The sequence below is a fragment of the Crinia signifera genome, chromosome 5, assembly GCF_055691185.1.
Source record: "Crinia signifera chromosome 5, ASM5569118v1, whole genome shotgun sequence".
Lineage (NCBI taxonomy): Eukaryota > Metazoa > Chordata > Amphibia > Anura > Myobatrachidae > Crinia > Crinia signifera.
The window spans coordinates 325,515,032-325,537,863 of NC_139221.1; the positions used below are offsets into that span (position 1 = coordinate 325,515,032).

At 49.2% G+C, this 22,832-nt stretch overlaps 1 long non-coding RNA gene and 1 pseudogene across 1 annotated transcript; one reads left to right on the plus strand and one right to left on the minus strand.

The window, feature by feature from the left end:
• Positions 1-2,605: 2,605 nt before the first annotated feature.
• Positions 2,606-12,217, plus strand: LOC146079787 (uncharacterized). Its single transcript, XR_014474752.1, has 3 exons — positions 2,606-2,811; positions 3,021-3,131; positions 11,828-12,217. It is a non-coding gene; the product is annotated as an uncharacterized LOC146079787 (long non-coding RNA).
• On the minus strand, positions 4,620-5,479 carry LOC146079822 (protein TFG pseudogene; annotated as a pseudogene).
• Positions 12,218-22,832: the final 10,615 nt, after the last annotated feature.

A 22,832-nucleotide genomic window follows, 5' to 3' on the forward strand; every position in this document is an offset into this window, starting at 1 on the left:
TAATACATCTATTACACCCTATACAGACATAGGACACTACCCCCGAACATGTCCTGACCACTGGCCATAATACATCTATTACACCCTATACAGACATAGGACACTACACTCCAACATGTCCTGACCGCTGGCCATAATACATCTATTACACTCTATACAGAGATAGGACACTACACCCCAACATGACCTGACTACTGACCATAATACATCTATCACACCCTATACAGACATACAGTAGGACACTACACCCCAACATGTCCTGACCGCTGGCCATAATACATCTATTACACCCTATACAGACATAGGACACTACCCCCCCAACATGTCCTGACCGCTGTCCATAATACATCTATTACACCCTATACAGACATAGGACACTACCCCCCCAACATGTCCTGACCGCTGGCCATAATACATCTATTACACCCTATACAGACATAGGACACTACCCCCCCAACATGACCTGACCGCTGGCCATAATACATCTATTACACCCTATACAGACATAGGACACTACACCACAACATGTCCTGACCGCCGGCCATAATACATCTATTACACCCTATACAGACAGATGTCACTACACCCCAACATGTCCTGACCACTGGCCATAATACATCTTTCACCTACATGCAGCAGGAGCCACTGCAGCCATTACATGTGGGATAGAGTAGGTGTACTGGAAGAGTGGCACTTTAAGAAAAACTTTACTGCTGCTGGCTCCTCCCTCCTCTATCCCCACCCAGACCCCAGTCTTAGAAAAAGTGCCCGGATGAGTAGGTTCTCTGGGCCATGTCTCCATAGAGATTAGGTCCTTTTTTAACTTTTTCATTTTAATTTTTTATTTTTTATTTTTTATTTTATATTGACTGCAACAGGCAGACCCTTCTAAGGATCTGCCTGCTCCGTGGGATCTGGAGGGGTGCTGGTCGCCACTGCGTGCAGTGCGCCTTCCAGACACCCGGCCACCGGTGCCACCGTACCGGGGACCCGCCGCAGTTGCCCGCAGCTCGCATTATGGGTCCGCGGCCAGGCCACGACTCCAGAGGGCAGTGCTGCTGCAGGTAAGCGGCGTTTATTCGCTGACATGTGGCCGGAGACGGTAGGCGCAACCGTCTCCATATATTAGCAGTGCTTAGAATGGCCGCCATTATGGGCGAGCGTCAGCGGGGGCAGAGGTCAGAGCGGAGGCTGTACACAGCGCTCCGCTCTCTGGGTAATGCGAGTCGGAGGAGAGGGGAGGTCCTGAGGACGTCACTATAGGCGTCTCTCTCTCTCCTACTCCTTTCCCCGACGGCGCCATTGTGAGAGCACGCGCAAGCCTGCCTGTCTGGACCGGTGGTAGCGCTTTTCATCGAATTTGCCTACACTGCAGTCCTGCGCCCCTCACCCACTACAGAGAGGTCTGTGAGTACTGTGAGGGTGTTTTATCGCACTGATTAGGTGGGTATTTGACCGCAAAGGCTCCCCCCTCCATATCCTAGCCCAGGCCCCGCTGCCTAGCAGGCATAGGACTGTGTTGTCAGTGTGCTTTTCTTGTGGGTCAGTGTGAGTGTGTGCATTGGCTACAGTGTTACTAATATTTAACATTATGGCAGGAAAAGCTGCTTCTAAAGCTGCACAAAAGGTGTTCACTTGTAAAAAATGTAAGGAACACTTCACCCAGCATATTAAGGGTGTTTCCCTGTGTGAGGCTTGCTACAAGGCAGAGCACACACAGGAAGAGGACCCTGAAATACAGGCTTCTCAGTCTGAGCCCACTGGCCCTTTATTGCAGAATGTACTAGCAGGCTTGGTTGCAGAATAAGCTGCATCAAGAAAAGATAGAGAAAGGTTCCAGGCCCACTTGTCTATTATGAGCTCTGCTGAACCTTCCTGGGCTAGGACCCTCATCAAGTCTGTGGACTCTCTGTCCAATACAGTAGCAGAACCCTCACGCCAGCCTCAGAAGAGGGTGAGGTCACCTGTTTGCTTGTTGCAGGCAGGGCCGGTGCTAGGGTGTCCGGCGCCCTCCTGCAAACCATACATTTTGCGCCCTTTCAAATTGCCATTGCAACAAGCTGCAGCCCAATTGTGGGAGTGTATGCAACATCATTGTTGCCGACTCTCCCGGAATGTCCGTGAGACTCCCGGAATCATGGGACATCTCACGGACTCCCGGAAGAGGGCCCCTTTCTACCGCAGCTGCTGCTTTGCTTCCCCAATGAGTGCCGCTGACGCCGCTGACATGATGAAGCCGCACAGTATACATCGCGGCAATAGTACCTGCAGTAGCTAGGAGACCTCCCGACCCCGTTCTCTGCGTACGGCCGGCCGGGTACACAGTACAGGAAGTGAAGCTATCATCATCCCTAGCAGCAACAGATGATAGCAGCAGCTTCTGACTTTCCAGCAGCAGCACAGTGACAGCCGGCTCCAGCTTTCAGACACGGAGACTGGTTTCCACACTGCAGAACTACGGTAATTGGAGACCATACTTGCCTACCCTCCCGCATTTAGCGGGAGTCTCCCGGTTTTGCAATCCTCCTCCCGCTCCCCCGCAAATCCCTCGCTTCCTCCCGGTTTTTGGCCGATTCCCCCCCAAAGAAATTGACTGCGCATGCGCGAACATGTTTCGGGGGGCGGGGCCTGAATGCGCGACGTCATAACATCTTTGATTAACCCGGCTACCGCGGGGCTGTGTGGGTAGCCGTGGTGCGTGCGGCTAAAACGAGCGGCAGCAGCAGCGTGAGCCGGGAAGCGCACGGAGAGGAGCAGCAGCATTAAGACTGTGGCAGTGTTTGAGCCGGGCAGCGGGGGCCGGGAGCAGCAGTAAGTATAACTGTCTGACTCCTTAGTCTCTCTCCCCCCACCCAGGGCTGTCCTCCCTCTCCTCCGCGCTGCCCTGTCATTGTACTGTAGTTTAATTATAGACAGGCAGCAGAGCAGCGTCTTCCTGGATCCCCCCCTCCTATCAGTGTGTGTGACTGCTGTGAGGCTGAGCACCAATGCCGCCCCCTGCCCTGTCTCCCCGGCTACAGGAAGTTCAAGTCACATGTCCTGCAATGGAGGAGCCCAGCAGAGGAGAATAGGAGAGCAGTAACCACACACCGCAGGAGCACAGACTCGGTCAGCACTCAGCAGGGGCTCAGGTAAGGTGTCAGTAATGTTTGCTGTGGGAAGGGGGGGTCAGTAATGTTTGATTGGGGGGGGGGGTGTCAGTAATGTTTACTGGGGGGGGTTGTCAGCAATGTTTACTTGGGGGGTTGTCAGCAATGTTTACTGGGGCGGTTTCAGTAATGTTTGCTGGGGGGGGGTTGTCAGTAATGTTTACTGGGGCGGTTTCAGTAATGTTTGCTGGGGGGGGTTGTCAGTAATGTTTACTGGGGCGGTTTCAGTAATGTTTGCTGGGGGGGGGGTTGTCAGTAATGTTTACTGGGGGGGTTGTCAGTAATGTTTACTGGGGGGGGGGTTGTCAGTAATGTTTACTGGGGGGGGGGTTGTCAGTAATGTTTACTGGGGGGGGGGGTTGTCAGTAATGTTTACTGGGGGGGGGTTGTCAGTAATGTTTACTGGGGGGGGGGTTGTCAGTAATGTTTACTGGGGGGGGGGGGTTTGTCAGTAATGTTTACTGGGGGGGGGGGGTTGTCAGTAATGTTTACTGGGGGGGGGGTTGTCAGTAATGTTTGATTGGGGGGGCAGTAAAGCTTGCTGTGGAAGAGGGATCAGTAATGTTTGCTGGAGGGGGTGTCAGTAGTGTTTGCTGGAGGGGGTGTCAGTAGTGTTTGCTGGAGGGGGTGTCAGTAGTGTTTGCTGGAGGGGGTGTCAGTAGTGTTTGTTCGGGGGGGGGTTGTCGGTAATGTTTGCTGGGGGGGGGGTTGTCGGTAATGTTTGCTGGGGGGGGGGATTGTCGGTAATGTTTGCTGGGGGGTTTCAGTAAAGTTTGCTGAGGGGGGGGGGGGTTGTCAGTAATGTTTGATTGGGGGGGCAGTAAATCTTGCTGGGGAAGAGGGATCAGTAATGTTTGCTGGTGGGTTGTAAGTAGTGTTTGCTGGTGGGGTTGTCAGTAGTGTTTGCTGGGGGTTTCAGTAAAATTTGCTTGGGGGGGGGGAGGGGGGTTGTCAGTAATGTTTGCCAGAGGGGTCGGTAATGTTTGCTAGCGGGGTCAGTAATGTTTGCTAGCGGGGTCTGTCAGTTATGTAAATCCCAATGCACGCACCGCCTCTCCTCCTCTGCACTCATGTGTATGTAGTCAGCAGGGTCTGCATGGCACTGGTGGTTGTGGCGGTGTCACCCTGAGCCTGGGCACACTTCCCTGTGCTGCTGCTTGCACTGGAGAAGTTGTGATGAACTTTTGCTATGGGCGGAATGTATTAAAATATCATTAATTGTAAGCTTAATATTAGTGTCTGTTGGGAAGGAAATATATCTAGCAGCCTATGCCTTGGCAATGATATTGGATTTATCAGTATCCAGGTCCTGGTTGGGCATACCCCTGACCAAATGGATGACTATTACGGGCATACGGGTTAGGCCCACTTGGAGGGAGAGTTACAGTGCTACCAAGGGGTGGAGTATGCCTAGGCTGATAGTTCCCTGGCTGGCTTTGTGCCATGCCAGGTTGGAAAGCAGGTGGGACGTTATAACTGGCAGGCTGAAAGGCTTGTGTAGTGTAAGTCTGTGGTGGGTAGTAGTAGTTTGTTTGTTTGTTTATTTATAAGATGCCACAAAGTGTCCACAGCACCGTACATAGCAATAGTACATAGTGGGTAGGAACCAGATGGGTACTGTTGAGACGTTTTTGAAGGTAGTTGCTGTGACTGGCCTTGAAATCCAAAGGCAGGAGCCTGTGCAGCCTGCTGACTATAGCCCTGAAACTGCTGATTGTAACAGGATACTGCATGCCATACTGCTGCTGGGGCTGAGCTTGAGGCTGGGGTTGACCTTGAACTGATGGATATACAGGCTGCTGTGGATACTGTTGATACATTTGGCCTTCCATCTGACCTGGCTGCTGAGCTCCGGGCTATGGCTGTTGCTGAGGCTGGACCCCTGGAGGATGAGCAGAGGAGGAGGAGGCAATACGATCAGGTGTGCTTGAACGTTCCTCTACAGGAGCGCTGGGAGGCCCAGTAACTTGGTCCTCTGTTAGTCCAAAAGCAGACATGACATTTTTATTGATTTACTATATTCTTGAGGGGATCAAAAGCAGACATGCTGCATCCATAACTTGATTAGAGGGCTTAACAGAGGAGTCTGGAGCAGTGGGTTCACAACCATCCACAGATTCAGTGTCCTGCAAGCTGCTTGGAATCCCAGGTTCCATAGGAGGCGCTAAACAATCCAGCAGATGGTTGACTTTGTTACGCAGTTCTACGAGATCTCAGCATAGATACTTCACCTGACTGGATTCTAGAGGACGTGGTTGTCCATTAACAAATAGAGTCAGTTTCAATATCCTACTACACTGTATAGCAAATGATAAGTCAGAGCTGACGTGTGTGTGTGTGTGTGTGTGTATGTATGTATGTATGTATGTATGTGTGTATATATATATATTATATATATATATATATATACACATACATACATACATACATACATACATACATACATACATACATATACATACACTCTGCAATGTACTTAAAAAAGCAACCTGCCCTGGTGCCTTCTGAAAGGCCCACAGACATGCAATATGGCGAAGGCGGCACTCAGAGACTTCTTTAATGCAAATTCCGAACCGCCTTCGCCATATTGCATATATAAATGTGTGTGTGTGTGTATGTATGTATATATGTGTGTGTGTGTATATATATATCTATATCTCTATTACCAAGAACTGTAGGACACACCCCTGGGTGGAAATAGACACGCTCATGTGTCACTAGACACGCCCTTTGGTTGAAACATGACACACCCCTTCAATGTTGCAACGCTGAGCTCGGTGCATTTTGCTAGCATCTAAAATCTCCCTCATTTTGATTTTGAAAAGTAGGCAAGTATGTTGGAGACTCATCTAGGCTAAGTGTGAGTTCCCTGCTCTGGCGTCTGTGTGTCACACTTCACTAGCCAGGACAGCAGATATCCCCTTAATCACTTGGCTAAAAGTAAACAGTGCCGGGCAAGCAGCAGAGTTGCCGCAATAAAATCCTGTCCTCCTTGAGTCTGTTTTCCTCCCCCCTCCTCCGGAAAGTAGTTGCATGTTTTAAGCTAGCTTCATACATTCAGGGCACATTGCAAAACTATATAACCCTTTGAGGACTACAGTGCAGGCGATCCACAGAGATATTTTTCTGATTGGTTGCGGACCATATTAGGCCCGCCCCCTGGTGATGCAAGGCCCGCCCCCTTCACTTTTACATTTCTCCCTGAAATTATTTTTTCAAAAGTAGGCAACCCTGTGCAACATGCGATCCTATGGAGGATCTCCGGTGCATGTACATGTATGCATACACCATCTCAGTGCTGTATCCGCAAAATGTTGCAGGCACTAAAGGTGCCCATACACGCTGCGAGAATCGCATACGTTACGGGCTAGATCGCATCGCACGGCATGCATGCAATGTGTGTGCGATGCGATCCGAAAGCAGTACAAAAAGTATGTGCAGCACTCGTGACTGAGGGGGAAAGGAGGGGAGAGAAGGAGGAGATGGAAGAAGAGGGGAGGAGATAGAGTGGGCAGAGTGTTGAGGGCTGGCAGCGGCACTGACACAGCACACTGAGAAGAGGGAAGGAAGGGGAGGCGGCGCTGCTGCCTGTTCGTCATTTCATTGACAGCTGACATGCGCAGGGAGCAATGGGTAGGGGGCAGATCCAGACATGACATCCAGGCATTCACAGACAGCGCTACATGCCTCAGTGCAAGTGTCCATGAGGAAGAGGGGGCAGGTTGCAGGAGGAGGACAGTGTGTGTGCGGTGCAGGGAGCTTCTCAGCTTCTCCATACTGCCGCCCGCTGTCAGACAGGTGCTGCGGGCGGCATGCAGGAGGCAGTGACAGTGAGGGCTGAGGCAGCTTTAGCAGAGCAGGGAGGGAGACAGCGCCTTTTCAGCATGGCGCCTCCCTGCTTTGCAGGAGCTGCTGAGTGGGTAGCGCCGGCCCTGGTTGCAGGGTTCTGATATTGACACAGATGAGGATGAGGATATGCCCAATCTTGATGAACCAGAACAGGTTCAAGAAGAGGTATTAACTTGAGATGACCCTCAGGGAGTTGAGGGCCTAATTCAGGCAGTCAGAACAACTCTCAATTTAATTGAGGAGGATACTCCTGCGCCCACGTTTATTTTTGGACGCGCACAAAAACAACAGGTCACTTTTCCCGACTCGGTAGAGTTGGACAGACCATTACTGACTGTATGGAAAATGCCGGACAAGAAATTTCAATTGTCCAGGCGCATGAAAATGTTGTACCCCTTTTCTCCAGAATCTAGGGAAAAATGGGAAAGTCCACCTCCAGCAGACGTCTCGCTGTCCCGCCTGTCAAAGCGCACCACACTACCGGTACCGGCTGCGGTGACATTGAAGGAGGCTCCTGACCGTCGCCTAGAGACTACGGTAAAATCCATTTATACTACAGCGGGGGTTTTACTTAGGCCAGCCTCAGCCTGGGTTAGCAAGGCCATGGAAAAATGGGCCGAAGAATTGGCGCTAGGCTTACAGAGCGGCAGACCTCGGGAGGAACTGCTCCAATTGGCCCTGTATGTTAAAGACACGTCCGTCTATACAGGAGAGGCTGCGGCTGATATAGCTGAGTTGGGGGCCAAGGTCTCCGCCTCAGCGGTACTGGCCAGGCGCACTATTTGTTTAAGGTCCTGGCAGGCTGAGGCCGATATAAAGAAGGCTGTAGAAGCATTACCCTTTGCGGGGGATATGCTGATCGGGCCTGAGCTGGACAAACTCATTGCCCAAGCCACGGGGGGAAAGTCTACTTTCCTTCCCTCATCGGCACCGCCTCCAAAGCGCCAGTATACAGCTCCTTCCTTCCGTGCTTTTCGCGGTGGGGCGTCCTTTAGAGGCTGCTCCAGGGGAGGTTTCTCGTCCTTTCGAGGACGTAGAGGCAGAGGTGCCAGAGGTACCGCTACCACTACCTCTTCCACCCGTAGAACAGAGCCAAAGGTTGCAGACAAACCAGTGGCATGACGGGCTTTCCGCTCATTTGGGGGATCCCAAGGTGGGCGCAAGGTTATCCCTGTTCAAGAACGTCTGGACTTCACACTGCAGGGACGTTTGGGTGCTTCAGATTGTGGAACACGGGTACAAGCTGGAATTTGTTCAGCTTCCACCGAAGAGATTTTTCACTACAGGCCTACCTGCTTTGGCAGAAGCAAGGGAGGCTATAGAGGATTCCATTCAAAGGTTCCTTCAGGCAGGGGTCATTATACCTGTCCCCAAAGCGCAGGAAAAACTGGGTTATTACTCCAGTGTTTTCGTGGTACCAAAGCCGGACGGCTCGGTACGCCCAATCCTCAATCTGAAGCACCTAAACGAGTATGTAGTGTACCACCGATTCAAGATGGAATCTATAAGATCAGTCATTGCAAGCCTGGAACCAAGGGAGTATCTTCTGTCACTGGACATAAAGGATGCATATCTGCATGTTCCCATCTGGGAACCCCACCAGCGGTTCCTCAGATTTGCTATCCGCCACCAACATTATCAGTTCAGGGCACTCCCTTTCGGTCTGTCATCAGCGCCAAGAACCTTTACAAAGGTTATGGCTTGCATGGTATCAGCTCTTCGGATTCTGGGGATAACGATTGTTCCATACCTGGACGATCTACTCCTGAAAGCACCTTCCCCCCAGAAGCTGCAGGAGGATGCTCGAACCACCTGCAATTTCCTAGTCCAAAATGGTTGGATCCTAAATTTCAGGAAATCACAACTGCAACCAACACAGGTGATCCTGTTCCTGGGACTGCTCTTCGATACCGTGCAGGAGAAAGTCTTCCTACCCATGAAGAAGGTCTTAGTCATTCAACAGAAGGTTCGACAGGTTCTGTTGCCCAACAGGGTCTCAGTACACTTGTGCACGAAACTGTTAGGATTGATGGTGGCAGCCTTCGAGGCCCTTTCCTATGGGAGATTCCATTCCAGGACCTTCCAGGAAAATCTTCTGGCACAATGGTCAGGGTCCCATCTTCACATCCACAAGACCATTGTGCTTTCCAAGGAAGCAAGACTATCCCTGAGGTGGTGGCTGGACACGGCCAACCTCACTCAAGGCCGCTCCTTCCAGTCACAAGTCTGGACTATGGTAACCACGGATGCCAGCCTCCGAGGTTGGGGGGCGGTCACCCTCGGACACACATTCCAGGGTCTTTGGACCAGTCAAGAAGCACGGTTACCCATAAACATCCTGGAGTTGAGGGCGATCAGATTGGCCCTAGCGCAGGCCCATACTCTCCTAATGGGCAAAGCAGTAAGGATACAGTCGGACAACATCACGGCTGTGTCCTACATAAATCGCCAGGGGGGCACCAGGAGCAGGACTGCCATGAGGGAAGTCCGCCCAATCTTGACCTGGGCAGAAGCTTACACCATCAGTTTTTCCGCCGTCTTTATTCCAGGAGTGGAAAATTGGGAGGCGGATTACCTCAGCAGGCAAGACATTCACCCGGGAGAATGGGGACTTCACCCGGAGGTGTTTCAGCAGCTGATCCAGCGATGGGGGATGCCACAGATCGATCTCATGGCATCCAGGCTCAATTACAAACTTCCCCAATATTGTGCCAGAGCTCAGGACCCTGCAGCAGCGGCGATGGACGCTCTGTCCATTCCCTGGGATTTCAACCTGGTATACCTCTTTCCTCCTATTCCACTACTTCAAAAGCTACTCAAACGGATAAAGAGGGAAACGACGGAAGTCATCTTGATTGCTCCAGATTGGCCCCGGCGGCCATGGTACTCCAACCTCAGGGACCTTCTGGTAGACGACCCCTGGCGTCTACCTCTACGAGAAGATCTACTGTTACAGGGTCCGTTTGTTTACCCTGACTTGCCTCGTCTACGTTTGATGACATGGCGGTTGAGGCCGAACTTTTGAAGAGGAGAGGTATACCAGGGACGGTCATACCTACGATGATCAAGGCGAGGAAGGATGTGACAGCGTCTCATTATCATCGCATATGTAAGTCATACATACGTTGGTGCTTGAATTTTTACAAACTAGACTATCTACGGGTTTGAAGTTGTCTTCCCTAAAAGTCCAGGTTTCAGCCCTTTCTGTGTTTTTTCACCGCAGAATAGCACTGATCCCAGAGGTACAAACCTTTTTGAAGGGAGTACTTAGGCTACAGCCACCGTTTACTGCCCCAACAGAACCATGGGACTTGGCGGTGGTTTTGGACTTCCTAAAATCTGAGGTTTTTGAACCATTGGACTCCTCAGATCTCAAGTTTTTGACTTGGAAGACAGTGATGCTGCTGGCGTTGGCTTCAGCACGTAGGGTCTCTGAATTAGGGGCCCTCTCATGTAGGTTTCCATTCATTGTTTTTTACAGGGACTGCGCAGAACTGCGCACAAACAGGAGTTTCCTTCCTAAGGTGGTTTCGGCTTTCCACTTAAACCAACCTATTGTGGTGCCGGTTCTTCAGGGAGAAGATGCCTCTTTGGATGTCGTCCGAGCCTTACAAGTCTATGTTCGGCGGACCCAACATCTGAGGAAGTCTGACTGCCTCTTTGTGCTCTATGATGCACTTAAGAGGGGTTGGCCAGCGTCAAAACGGACTCTGGCAAGATGGATTTGCTGTACAATTAGGGGTGTCAGCTCACTCCACAAGGTCCGTAAGTACTTCTTGGGCTATGGCGAGAGGTGTCTCCTTGGCACAGGTGTGCAAAGCAGCCACCTGGTCGGGATCTAACACGTTTGCTAGATTTTATAGGTTCGATACTTTCGCCAGTTCAGCTACTGCTTTTAGTAGGGCAGTGTTACAGGAGCCCCAGAGCTCGCCCGCCCGGACTTAAAAGCGTGGGTATGTGTCCCCACATTTAATGACTGCAGTGGCTCCTGCTGCATGTAGGTGAAATAAGGAATTTGGTACTTACCGATAATTCCCTTTCACCGAATCAGCAGGAGACACTGCACGCCCACCCAGCACTGGTTCTCCTGCCATGATGTTAGTGTGGTATGAATGAAAGATATGCTCTTTCTGTTGTTGCACTGTTTGTTGCATACATGTTATACTTTCGTTAGGGAATATATTGGTTTCCCTATGTTATTGCTATGTTAGAATGTTCACGTTATGTGCCTTGTCTACTAATTCTGTTTATGTTCTAGCTCCGCTCCCTACCGGGTCAGCCAGGTCTCTCTTCTCCTCTCGGACACAGTTTTTCTAAGACTGGGGTCTGGGTGGGGATAGAGGAGGGAGGAGCCAGCAGCAGTAAAGTTTTTCTTAAAGTGCCACTCCTCCAGTACACCTACTCTATCCCCACATGTAATGACTGCAGTGTCTCCTGCTGATTCGGTGAAAGGGAATTATCGGTAAGTACCAAATTCCTTATATTACACCCTATACAGACATAGGATACTACACCTCAACATGTCCTGACCACTGGCCATAATACATCTATTACACCCTATACAGACATAGGACACTACACCCCAACATGTCCTGACCACTGGCCATAATACATCTATTACACCCTATAGGTGTGATGGGAATACTGGTAGGAGTACAGAGCAGAACATATACAGATTAATCACAACCTTGATTACAGAAAGGGGGTGAAGCACGGAGGTCTGGGTTTGTCATGTTGGTACTGGTGCTCTCATGTGTTTGCGACTCTATGTCTTATGCCTGATTGTAATTCTGTACGATGATATCATTGTGTCGATGTTTGCATTCCAGCTTATCCATTTGAAGGGACAGAGCTTGTGATCCGCGACTGCGCTACGTCTTCATCATGTGCGTTGCAGAGCGATAATGGAGATCTTGGAGATACAAAGTCCATCATTTGCTGTAACAAAGCTCTCTGCAACAGCGAGGGCCTCAATGCCAACAGCTCTGCCAGTAACTCGGCAACTCCAACTCGCCCAGAAATTGCCATGTATGCAGTAGGATTTTCAGTGACTCTAATCGCAATACGACTGTGACCCGGAATCTTTGGTCGATCAGTTATGTCTGGATCAAACTGACATCACAAACTGATGCATTTCCCTGTATGTGTGTTTCCGCTCAATGTTTAAGGTAATGTTATTAACTTTAACAAATTTTTAATAAAGACTAGTAGCAAGTATTACCGTAATCATGTCTTCTGCATCGTCCTATTCTTCCAGAAAATGTGGCAAATTAATAAATAAATAACTCAATCAAACTGGTCATTCTTAGATAAAGACATAGAAATTGATGGTGGATAAGAACCAATTGACCCATCTATTCTGCCCCTTATTTACCTTTGGATAACCTCAATCCTATTGGATTCGTAGTTCTTTGTAATGTTGACCTTTGACGTTCAGTGACATCACACGGACACGCTAAACATTCTGGACGCTTGGCTGTAATGCAAATTGACCTGCATGTTTGGAAGACATCATCGTTAACGATGTGTGGGATATTGTAACCAGCGGCGTAGCTTTGTTTGGGGTGCCCCCCCACGTTAATGGGGGGGCGCCCCCCTCCCCGCCCGTCCGTCCGCCCCCCCGTGCCCCCTTGTACTCCCCGTGCCCCCTTTCTCCATTGCCGCATGCTTACCTGTCCGCGCATCCCGGCTCCCCTCCTGGCTTCAATAAATTCTATCCAGATGGACCACGAGAACGGTCTGCTTTATGGGGCGGCCATTTTATCGTGGTCCGTCTCCATAGCATTAATTGAAGCCAGGAGGGGAGCCGGGACGGGCGGACAGGTAAGCATGGGGGGATGAGGGGCGGGGGGATTACTATAGCACCGCAGCCCCCCCCCCCCCCGGTGCCCCCATATGCACAGCGCCCCCCGGCGCACATGGGAGTTGCGGTGCTATAGTTACGCCACTGATTGTAACCAATATCGCTGAAAAGCCCCAGTCTGAGCGATTTTCCTAATATTATCGCCTAGTGTTTAGGGGCTTAAGGGTCCCATTATATCTGTCCACGCCATTGCATTTGTTTTATTATTTCATATATTCTGCTGAATAAAAAATCTTATATCTATTAAATATGGGATAAGAAATGACGGAGGACAGTCACTTTTGCAGGGTTCCGGTTATTTTATGGATCAGCAATGTTTCGATCTCTGTGTGTGCATGTGTTTATGTGCACAAGCGCAGAAGAAGTGGCTTCATTAGACTCTCCACGACCTTACAAAGCTTCAAACGGGAACTGGAAACTCACCTATTCATCAAAGCGTACCCTTCCGCTGCATAAACTAGTCCTGAGGCTGCTTCTCCGATCCCCTGGCTGCTTACATCCTGCTATCAAGCAGAGATGTGCACCGGCAACTTTTTGCTGTTTTGGTTTTGGATCTGTATCTGCCTCCGGTTTTGGATCTGTATTCGGTTTTGGCAAAACCGCCCTTTTTGGTTTTGGTTTTGGATCTGTATTTTTTTTTTAAACTTAGAAAAACAGCTAAAATCACAGAATTTTTGGCCTGTTTTTGTTCCTATAGCGTTATTAACCGCAATTACTTTCATTTCCACTCATTTCCTGTCTATTTTGAACACTTTAAAAAATAATAGTGTGACACTTTAATAAACTATATGAAGAAAATAGGTGATTCATCGCGCCCTACGGGCGCTCTTCACACCGTCGTAAGGGGCTGCGCCGCCTTAATTTGTGAACGTTTGTATTGTGAGAAATATGGTTAGAATTGTATGAAAGATGCCTGTATTGCAACTTGAGTTATAGGTGAAATGTGTTAAATAGAGAGCATATGATGTGGAAGGGGGTGTGTATTGTTTTGTTTAATTAAAAAGCGGTTACAGAGTAAGATGTACATTGATAGTGTGGATGGTACAGTGACATTTGTGGGTGTGGGGGGGGGGGGGCTGTGTGTGCATGTTGTTTAGGTGTGTGTGTGTGCAATTGTATAGTAGGGTGTTTTTGAGTCAGCGGCTCCCCACTGGCGGAGGTCACAACACAGGAAAACAGGAGGCTGGGTAGTGATAGGGGTGTGTGGGCATAAGGGGGACTAAAGAGGAGGGTGGGAGACACAGTGCAGCATCTGCCAGTGGGTGAGGGTCCAGCGTGGCAATACAGGAGTACAGGATGGTGGCCCTGAGTCAGTGTCTCCTCCTACTGGGTGGGAGTTAGGGTGCATGAGAGCAGGAGGCTGGGCTATGAGGCATGATAGGGGTATGTGGGCAACACAGTGTCAGCGACTCCCCAGTGGTGGAAGTTATGGTTCAGGAGAGCAGGAAGCTGGGTAGTGATAGGGGTTTGTGGGCATACGGGGGACTAAAGAGGGGAGCAGGGGTGCCGTGAATTGTGGGAGGGGCGCGGGGGGTGCCGTGAATCGAGGGAGGTGGCAGAATTGCGGGAGGGGGGGGGCGCAGGTGTCGATGAATCTCGGGAGGGGACGGGTGTCCGCAAAGCGCAGGAGTGGTGCGTGAATCGCGCAAGGGGGGGTTGTGAATTGCGGGAGGGGGGGTTGCGGGGGATGTCGTGAATTGCGGGAGGGGGGGTCGCGGGGGTTGGGGGGTGGGTGCCGCGAATCGCAGGAGGAGGGCGCGGGGGGTTGCAGCGAATTGCAGGAGGGGGAGCCACGGGGGCAGGGGGGTTGCCGCCAATTGCAGGAGGGAGGGCGTGGGGGGTTGCCGCGAATCGCGGGAGGGGTGGGTCGTGGGGGTTGCCGCGAATCGTGGGAGGGAGGGGTCACAGGGTGGGGTGGTGCCACGAATCACAGAAGGGGGTGGTCACAGGGGGGGTGCCGTGAATCGCGGGAGGGGGCGCGGAGGGAGGGGGTGCTGCGAATCGCCACAAGAAAAAATCAACACAGAAAGGTCAACACATGTAAATGTTGACATAAGTGTGGCATTTCATTGGTGTCCATGTCGACACATGAGAATGAATATGAGAACATTCAAAAAATGAAAAATAAATCTCAAAATCTCATGTCAACCATTTTCATTGTCGACCATAGCCATGGGGGAGGGGGGGGGGGTTTGCTGCGAATCACGGGAGGGGGGGGGTCGAGGGGGGGTGCCGCGAATCGCGGGGTCACAAGGGGGGCGCGAATCGTGGGTGGGGCGGCGGGAGGCGCTCACCTGGTGCAGTGTCTTTGCTGGGCAACATGGGGAGGCAGAGGATGTCTGGCACTGTGGGCTCACTGGGCTGGTTCTCTGTCATGTGAGTCAGTCACATACCTCCCAACATGACCCTCTCCAGGAGGGACACATTGCTCTGTTTCTGGACTTCCCTCATAATGTATGATTGCCATCACCTGTTTCACACATGTTATTAATTGATTAGAAAGGTGCTTTAACACAGGTGCTGGCAATCATTAATTAAGGGAGAAGTCCAGAAACAGAGCAATGTGTCCCTCCTGTTATACACACACTCACACACTTTGAGTGACAGATGTAGCCAAATATATAAGAGATGCTCCCAACAGCGCCTAAAGAAAAAAGAGCAAGATGGAACTGTCCTTGGGCCCTCCCACCCTTATGATGTATAAACAGGACACTTTAACAAACCAATCTATTCAGCCACAGGGTCTGCCACACGACTGTGGCTGTGTTTGGGTTCCCACAAAAAAAAAGAAGCAATGCTCCAAACAGCGCGTAATGGTCACCACAGTCTCACATTATCATAATAACACAGCTAGGGTATGGACAGCAGCCACAGTACCTCATAAACAGATGGGGCACAGATAGCAGTCACAGTACTGTATTACAAGTTGGGGTACGGACAGCCGTCATAGTACCATATTAAGAGATGGGACACGGACAGCAGTCACAGCTCACAATAATAAGATCCAGAGAGACAGGGTGACACTTCAATAAACTATGAAGCAATGCTCCAAACAGTGCATAAAGAAAATAGGTGCACAAAGGTATTGTCCTTGGGACCTCCCACCCACCCTTATGTTGCACATGCAAACTTTAACAAATCAATAATTTCAGCCACAGGGACTGCCACACAACTGTGGCTGAAATGACTGGTTCGTTTGGACCCCTACAAAACAAGCTGGCAATGCTCCAAAGAGCATACAATTCAAACAAAAGATGATGCTCTAACAAGGATGTCATGGAAAGAAAAGGGGCTCACCACAAGACAAGCTGGCAGTGCTCCAGAGAGCATACAATTCAAATAAAAGAGGTGCTAGATGGAATAGTCCTTGGGCCCTCCTGCCCACCCTTACGTTGTATAAACAGGACATGCACACTTTAACAAACCAATCATTTCAGCCACAGGGACTGCCACACGACTGTGGCTGAAATTATTGCTTTTTTTGGGCCCCCACAAAACAAGCTGGCGATGATCTTTCTGCACAAACTGGCTCTGGCAATGATCTCTCCCTGCACAAACTGGCTCTACAGTGGAAAGATGTCATCCTCATCCTCCGATTCCTCTCCCCATACAGCCTCTTCTTCACACAATATTAATTAGTCCCCGCTGGAATCCATCATTACAGACGCCTCTGTATTTTGTGGACGTAATTGCTGATTCCTGGTGGAATTTGTAGTTCATTTTTATGAACATCATCTTCTCCACATTTTGGGGTAATAACCTCCTACGGCGATCGCTGACAAGGTTCCCAGCTGTACTGAAAATTCTTTCAGAGTACTGGAGGGTGGACAACGTAAGTAAAGTAAAGCCAGTTTGTGCAAGGGCCTCCAAAATTTATTTTTTTCCTGCCAGTAGGCTAAAGAACTGTCTGACATGCCTACTTGGGTGGTATCACTAAAATAATCATCCACCATTCTTTCAATCAGGAGTCACTGTAGGCATGTCCGTTAGTGTAGGCAGTTCTTTTAGACATGACCAGATGTCATACACATTGCCAGAAAGATCTGCATTACTAGCAGTGGCTCCCTTAGGAAACAAAACTTTTTTGCTAGCAGTGGAAACTGAAGGAGGAGATTTTGCAGTTTGAGCTGACAATATCTTTACCAACAGCTCTTTGCATGTTTTTAGATTTCTGTCTGTTGGAAAAAAAGATAAAATGTAGGACTTAAACCTAGGGTCAAGTATGGTCGCCAACCTATACTGATCTGATTTCAAGAGATTGACGACCATTGGATCGTGGCGAAGAGAACTACGAGCTTGATCCACAAGTCCGACATGCCTAACAGATTCGTTCTTCTTCAGCTCCTCCTTCAGTTTCTGCAGCTGCTGTTCTAAGAGTCTGATAAGGGGAATGACCTGACTCACGCTGGCAGTGTCTGAATTAACTTCAGGTGGGGCAACTTCAAAAGGTTTAAGAACCTTTCACAGCACTGAAATCATTCTCCACTGCGCTTGACTCAGGTGCATTCCCCCTCCTTTCCGTATATCATAGGTTGATGTGTACCTTTGGATGGCCTTTTGCTGCTCCTTCATCCGCTGAAGCATATAAAATCCTTTGAGCAATAGGGTGACTGCTGTGATACTTGTTACCCTTTCAAAGGCCTGTTTAACAGTCCATTGCTTTGTTACATTAGTACAAGATTTACTCCTGGTCCCCTTCCGAGATGCAGATCCACTCAGAACAGCAGCAGTAGCAGTAGCAGAAGGTGTAGCACTCAAGGATGCATCTGAGGGAGCATGGATAGGAGAGCAGTCAGTCAAGCCTGTTAATTCGGATGCAGGACTACTTGCGAAAATGATTGAGGATGCTGACGATAAGGGTGTTGATGGTGGAGATTGCAGGCGCTTGGTGGTTCTAACCAGAGGCGTACCTCTGTCTGTAAATTAAGGGCCCCCTATTTAGCAAATGATGGTGATAAATGTATGTAAAACATCTTTGTTAGACAGCAAAGATGGGCCCCCTTCAGCTCTGGGCCCCATAGCAGCTGCACCCCTTGCACCTATGGTAGTTACGCCCTTGGTTCTAACAAAGGAAACAGAGATAGGTGAAGGTGGACTAGATGTTGCCTTTTTAGTTTCAGAATTTCTCAAAAACTTTTGATGATTACGCTGCAAGTGACGAAACAGGGAGGAGGTTCCCAGATGGCGAAGGTCCCTACCTCTACTTACTACAGCTTTACAAATGGTACATATAGCTTGACGGTTGTCAAATAATTCCACACACAAGAGGTGGATTTTTTTTGTCTTTTGCCCAGGCATGACAATGGGCTTTTTAATTCCATGGGCAACAACTGTTTCCACTGGTGTCTGAGTGATACAAACAATATCCTCACCGACACCCTCATCACCAACACCCTCATTACCAACACCCTCATCACCAACACCCTCATCACCAACACCCTCATCACCAACATCCTCATCACCAACACCCTCATCACCAACACCCTCATTACCAACACCCTCATCACCAACACCCTCATCACCAACACGCTCATCACCAACATCCTCATCCCTAACCTCCTGATCAGTGGCAGCTACACAAATATACTCCTCTTCTCGGTACACTTCCTCAATGTTCCTCAGCATGCTTACTTGTGCAGCTCATCCCCACATCCCCAGTACACTATTGGAAGGATCAGGCTCATACATGACACCAGCAGACCCACTTGGACTCTCCTCAGGGATTTGTGATGACTCTGAGCACATAGTTGGTTCACGTGCCTCCGTGAGTTTCATTATTTTGACACCCCTATAGGGAGGGCTTACTTGAGAGGTAGAATCATCATCTATAACTGACGGTGGCCAAGGCCTTAACCTTTCCTTGCCACTTCGAGTCATGAATGGCATATTGCCAATTTTTTGTTTGTCTGTAGCTAAATGTACTTTAGATTTTTTTTGCCCTTCCCAACAAAAAAGTACTTTGCTTCACTCTGACATGGCTTGACGTCAGACCTCTGTGCCCTTTGGCCACGGCCTTACTAATCGACCTTGACGGACTATGACTGCTGGCAGCAGTTGCAGCAATGGTATGTGCTTCCTTCTCTCCTCTCAGATGTTTATCCTCCATATCTATCACAGCACAAACCAGTCAACAGTCACAGTACCGTATGCACAATTGGGGTACGAACAGCAGTATCAGTTCATTATATACCGATGGGGGTACAGAGCTACAGATAGAGGTCACAGAACCTTATGCACAATTGGGGTATAGACAGCAGTAACAGTTCCTTATATACCGATGGGGGTACGGAGCTACAGATAGCAGTCACAGTACCGTATGCACAGTTGGGGTACGGACAGCAGTAACAGTTCCTTATATACCGATGGGGGTACGGAGCTACAGATAGCAGTCACAGTACCGTATGCCCAATTGGGGTACGGACAGCAGTAACAGTTCCTTATATACCGATGGGGGTACAGAGCTACAGATAGAGGTCACAGTAAACAGATGGAGTACCAGCAGTCACACGACCGTATAAACAGATGGGGTACCAGCAGTCACACTACCGTATAAACAGATGGGGTACCAGCAGTCACACTACCGTATAAACAGATGGAGTATGGCCAGCAGTCACACTACCGTATAAACAGATGGGGTACCAGCAGTCACAGTACAGTATAAACAGATGGGGTACCCAGCAGTCACACTACCGTATAAACAGATGGAGTATGGACAGCAGTCACAGTACTGTATAAACAGATGGGGTACCCAGCAGTCACAGTACCGTATAAACAGATGGAGTACCAGCAGTCACAGTACAGTATAAACAGATGGGGTACCCAGCAGTCACAGTACCGTATAAACAGATGGAGTACCAGCAGTCACACTACCGTATAAACAGATGGGGCACCAGCATTCACACTACCGTATAAACAGATGGGGTACCAGCAGTCACACTACCGTATAAACAGATGGAGTATGGACAGCAGTCACACTACCGTATAAACAGATGGAGTACCAGCAGTCACAGTACAGTATAAACAGATGGGGTACCAGCAGTCACACTACTGTATAAACAGATGGGGTACGGGCAGCAGTCACACTTCCGTATAAACAGATGGGGTACCAGCAGTCACACTACCGTATAAACAGATGGAGTACCAGCAGTCACACTACCGTATAAACAGATGGGGTACCAGCAGTCACACTACCGTATAAACAGATGGGGTACCAGCAGTCACACTACCGTATAAACAGATGGGGTACCAGCATTCACACTACCGTATAAACAGATGGGGTACCAGCAGTCACAGTACAGTATAAACAGATAGGGTACCAGCAGTCACACTTCCGTATAAACAGATGGGGTACCAGCAGTCACACTACCGTATAAACAGATGGTGTACCAGCAGTTACACTACCGTATAAACAGATGGGGTACCAGCAGTCACACTACCGTATAAACAGATGGGGTACCAGCAGTCACACTACCGTATAAACAGATGGGGTACCAGCAGTCACACTACCGTATAAACAGATTGGGTACGGGCAGCAGTCACACTTCCGTATAAACAGATGGGGTACCAGCAGTCACACTACCGTATAAACAGATGGAGTACCAGCAGTCACAGTAAAGTATAAACAGATGGGGTACCAGCAGTCACACTACCCTATAAACAGATGGGGTACCAGCAGTCACACTACCGTATAAACAGATGGGGTACGGGCAGCAGTCACACTTCCGTATAAACAGATGGGGTACCAGCAGTCACACTACCGTATAAACAGATGGAGTACCAGCAGTCACAGTAAAGTATAAACAGATGGGGTACCAGCAGTCACACTACCCTATAAACAGATGGGGTACCAGCAGTCACACTACCGTATAAACAGATGGGGTACCAGCAGTCACACTACCGTATAAACAGATGGGGTACCAGCAGTCACACTTCCGTATAAACAGATGGGGTACCAGCAGTCACACTACCGTATAAACAGATGGTGTACCAGCAGTTACACTACCGTATAAACAGATGGGGTACCAGCAGTCACACTACCGTATAAACAGATGGGGTACCAGCAGTCACACTACCGTATAAACAGATGGGGTACCAGCAGTCACACTACCGTATAAACAGATTGGGTACGGGCAGCAGTCACACTTCCGTATAAACAGATGGGGTACCAGCAGTCACACTACCGTATAAACAGATGGAGTACCAGCAGTCACAGTAAAGTATAAACAGATGGGGTACCAGCAGTCACACTACCCTATAAACAGATGGGGTACCAGCAGTCACACTACCGTATAAACAGATGGGGTACGGGCAGCAGTCACACTTCCGTATAAACAGATGGGGTACCAGCAGTCACACTACCGTATAAACAGATGGAGTACCAGCAGTCACAGTAAAGTATAAACAGATGGGGTACCAGCAGTCACACTACCCTATAAACAGATGGGGTACCAGCAGTCACACTACCGTATAAACAGATGGGGTACCAGCAGTCACACTACCGTATAAACAGATGGGGTACCAGCAGTCACACTACCATATAAACAGATGGGGTACCAGCAGTCACAGTACAGTATAAACAGATGGGGTACCAGCAGTCACACTACCGTATAAACAGGTGGGGTACCAGCAGTCACACTACCGTATAAACAGATGGGGTACCAGCAGTCACACTACCGAATAAACAGATGGGGTACCAGCAGTCACACTACCGTATAAACAGATGGGGTACCAGCAGTCACAGTACAGTATAAACAGATGGGGTACCAGCAGTCACAGTACCGTATAAACAGATGGGGTACCAGCAGTCACACTACCGTATAAACCGATGGGGTACCAGCAGTCACACTACCGTATAAACAGATGGGGTACGGGCAACAGTCACACTTCCGTATAAACAGATGGGGTACGGGCAACAGTCACACTTCCGTATAAACAGATGGGGTACGGACAGTTGTCACAGTACCTTATAAACAGATGGGGTATGGAGCTACTGAGAGCAGTCACAGCACGTGGTACAGAGAATTTTCTTTTTATTTACTTTTAATAATTTTATTAATCTAAAAAAAAAACAGTGGGGTACGGCCTGCGGTCACAGCAGTACCTTATAAACTGGTACGGAGCTGCGGACAGCAGTCACACTACTGTATAAACAGATGGGGTACGGACAGTTGTCACACTACTGTATAAACAGATAGGGTAGTAGTAGTAGTACGTTTATTTTTAATGCGCCACACAGTGTCGTACATAGCAAACAAAAAACAAATTACAAGGTAACATACAGGGTGTGTTGATAAAATACAGCATAAATAGGGTATAGCTGGTAGAACTAAAATCAGCATCAGTTCTGTACAGTATAGTACAGTATAAACAGATGGGGTACCCAGCAGTCACAGTACCGTATAAACAGATGGAGTACCAGCAGTCACACTACCGTATAAACAGATGGGGCACCAGCATTCACACTACCGTATAAACAGATGGGGTACCAGCAGTCACACTACCGTATAAACAGATGGAGTATGGACAGCAGTCACACTACCGTATAAACAGATGGAGTACCAGCAGTCACAGTACAGTATAAACAGATGGGGTACCAGCAGTCACACTACTGTATAAACAGATGGGGTACGGGCAGCAGTCACACTTCCGTATAAACAGATGGGGTACCAGCAGTCACACTACCGTATAAACAGATGGAGTACCAGCAGTCACACTACCGTATAAACAGATGGGGTACCAGCAGTCACACTACCGTATAAACAGATGGGGTACCAGCAGTCACACTACCGTATAAACAGATGGGGTACCAGCATTCACACTACCGTATAAACAGATGGGGTACCAGCAGTCACAGTACAGTATAAACAGATAGGGTACCAGCAGTCACACTTCCGTATAAACAGATGGGGTACCAGCAGTCACACTACCGTATAAACAGATGGTGTACCAGCAGTTACACTACCGTATAAACA